The sequence below is a fragment of the Meriones unguiculatus genome, chromosome X (genome assembly GCF_030254825.1).
Source record: "Meriones unguiculatus strain TT.TT164.6M chromosome X, Bangor_MerUng_6.1, whole genome shotgun sequence".
In the NCBI taxonomy this organism is placed as follows: domain Eukaryota; kingdom Metazoa; phylum Chordata; class Mammalia; order Rodentia; family Muridae; genus Meriones; species Meriones unguiculatus.
The window spans coordinates 147,277,688-147,280,962 of NC_083369.1; the positions used below are offsets into that span (position 1 = coordinate 147,277,688).

A 3,275-nucleotide genomic window follows, 5' to 3' on the forward strand; every position below is an offset into this window, starting at 1 on the left:
TGCATTTGCTGTTGTGTTTGTTACTGGTGGATTGCTGGTTTGCTGGTTTGCTCTTATGTTCTTGAAGCCATTAACAATGCTACCTTCATCACATTTCTTTTTTGTATGTTAAATAAACTCCTTGTAGAAGTTTTCTGCTTCTTGCTCTTTAATTTCAAGGCAAATTGCTCTCCTTTTTGCTCTCTCTCTTCTATATTTTTCTGTGTTTTGTTCATACAACTTCTACAAATTTGCTTTTTTGATTTTAGCTTGAAGAGAGCCACTCCTTTTCATTTTTATTAATTCTTTATATTCTCTACTCAATCCAAAAGACTAATTTTTTTCTTGTTAAAGTTTTCTGCTTCTTGCTCTTTAGTTTCAAGGTCAATTTGCTTTTTGCTTGCTCTTGTTTTTCTGTATTTCTTTTTTGCACTAAAGGGAGGAGGAAGTTTTGGTTTCTTTCCTTTTTTTTTTCAGCTACTGCAGCAATTTTATTTTTCTTTGCACAATGATGTGTTGCTATGGGCCTAATGTTCTCACTGTAACAGAAGAAACCAAAATTTGTTATTTCTTAAAGAATGAAGCACAAAAAAACTTTACATAAATTAAAAGGGTGAATACATTTACAGGTGTCAATGAAATCCTTCTCAAGGCATGTAACAACCCAAGGGAAAAACCAGAATGGAAACTGGGTCCTAAGGCTCAGACTTTCCCACCCTGTTAGACCTGCAGGATGGAAGTGGCAAGTGGGTCAGGAACCCTTGTCAGCCTTGAGAAATCCTAGAAGTTAGCTGTCGGTTAAATAACCTGCAAAAATCTCTACATGGTGCTCACACTGCTACACCAGGCTGGGGGTTTCTCTTCCACAGTGTGCTCTCCCCAGCCACCAAGCCACCGAGCCACCGAGCCACCGAACCACGTGACTAGGACTTAATCAAGATATGCACACGGTATTAAACATAGACCACAGGAACAATTAACTCCAGCACAAGGTCAAAAATCTGATGCTGATTCTATGATCCAGTGTTCATCTTTACAGGCTTCAAGGATAAACTTCTTTTCCAAGGCTTGTTCCAGTTTCATGAAGCTAGCATGAGGTATGTACATTTACCAGGGAAAATAGATTCTTCACAATCAGCTCATGCAGTAGATGCCTGGCACCTGCTCAGAAACATTTGAGGTGGATGATGGAGGGGCCTGACATGTCATATTCCTGCTTGCTGGTTGGCATCTGCTGGAAGGTGGACAGGGAGGCCAGGATGCAGCTGCCAATCCAGACTGAGTACTTGCACTCAGGAGAAGCGGTGATATTAATCTTCATTGTGCTGGGTGCTAGGGCTCTGATATCTTTCTGCATCCTGTCAGCAATGCCTGAGTATATGGTGGTCCCTCCAGACAGCACTGTATTGGATATAGGTCCTTGTGGATGTCCACATAACACTTTGTGATGGAGTTGAAGGTGGCTTCCTGGATGCCACATGACTCCATGCCAAGGAAGGAAAGCTGGAAGAGTGCCTCTGGACACCAGAAGCACTCATTGCCGATGGTGATCACCTGTTCGTCAGGCAGCTCATAGCTATTCTCCAAGGAGGAGGAGGAGGATACAGCAGTAGCCATTTCTTGCTCAAAATCCAGAGCAATGTAGCAGAACTTCTCTTTAATGTTGTGCACAATCTCCTGCTCGGCTGTGGTGGTGAAGCTGTAGCCCTTCAAGAGGTAGTCGGTCTGGTCCAGGCCAGCCAGGTCCAGATGCAAGATGGTGTGGGGGAGGGCGTGGCCCTCAGAAATGGGCACTGTTTGTGAGCAGTCACCAGAGTCCATAACAATGCCAGTGGTGCACCTGGATGTATACAGGGACAACACCACCTGAATGGCCACAAACATGGCTAGGGTGTTGAAGACCTCAAACATTATCTGCATCACCTTCTCTCTGTTCGCTTTGGGGTTCAGAGTGGCCTCGGTCAGCAACACCGGGTGCTCCTCAGGGACCACACGCAGCTCATTGTAGAAACTGTGGTGCTAGATCTTCTCCATGTCCTCCCAGTTGGTGACAATGCCATGCTCAATGGAGTACTTCAGGGTCAGGATGACCCTCTTGCTCTGGGACTCATCACCCACTTATGAGTCTTTCTGGCCCATGCCCCACCATGATGCCTGGTTCTAGAAACAAGGTCATAAGATTCCCTACCCGAGGAACAGCCTGAGGAGAACCACAAGAAGGGGATGATGTCTTATCTCAGGGTGGGGCATCTGTGCTGGACAGCCCACTGACTTAGTAGAACATCTCATGGCACAGAAAATACCCAACATTCCTGAGATCTGTAGATAGATCACTCAATGTTACCTTAGTTAGCCAGTCACTTTGTAATAAGCTTGCCCTTGATGAATGTCACCCAATCACGTAACTGTTAAACCGGATATTCCAGATCCTTCCTCAAACCCCAATAAAAATCCTACTGTGCAGCTGCTCGGGGCTCTCCTCTCTAATCCACTGCATTGGTGAAAGTGGAGAGACTGAGCTTAAGCCCGAATAAAGCAATTTTTTCTTTCTTGCATACGCGAGTCTGGTTCCTGGTGGTCTTTGGGGATCTTAATATCTGGGTATAACAGCTTCTCCTTCAGAGGACCAGGTTTCTATTCCTAACACTCACATGGTAGCTCACAACCACCTGTAACTCCACTTTGAGGGGATCAAAAGCCCTCTTCCTGCTTCTTAGGGCACTGTACTAATGCGGTACTTTCAGTTCAATACTCATACATGTAACTTTTTTGTTTGAGACAAGGTCTCATTGTGTAGCCTTGGTTAACTTGCAGCTTGCTGTACAGATTGGGCTGGAGCTGAACTCACAGAGATTCACCTGCATCTGCCTCAAAGTGCCTGGTTGGAGGAAGCTTTTTATGAAGCACAGGCTGTCTATGAACTCAAAGTAGCCCTCCAGTCTTAGCCTTCAGAACTCTTCAATTACACATGTGCACAAGAATATCTGGGCCACTAGGGAAGCTTTTAATACTAGTTTCTGGGCAGATGAGATGGCTCACTGGGTAAAGATGACCTGATGTCCTTCCCCAAGGACTTACTTTGTGGACGGAGGGAACCAACCCCCAAACGCCTTCCTTAGACCTCCACAAGTATGCGTCTGAATGCCTGTACGCCCACACGCAGAACTAGTCAGTGTAAAAAGTTTCTATGATTACATGCCAGGCACAGTAAATCTGATTTTAGAGAGGCATGGAAATCTCAAACAAGTACCCTCACATGATTACGACAATCAGTTGTGTTGGGGATTGCTGAAGAA

The 3,275-nt window shown here is 45.1% G+C and overlaps 1 pseudogene; it reads right to left on the bottom strand.

Annotated features, from left to right (window-relative positions):
* Positions 1–1,144: 1,144 nt before the first annotated feature.
* Positions 1,145–2,115, bottom strand: LOC110543823 (actin, cytoplasmic 1-like; annotated as a pseudogene).
* Positions 2,116–3,275: the final 1,160 nt, after the last annotated feature.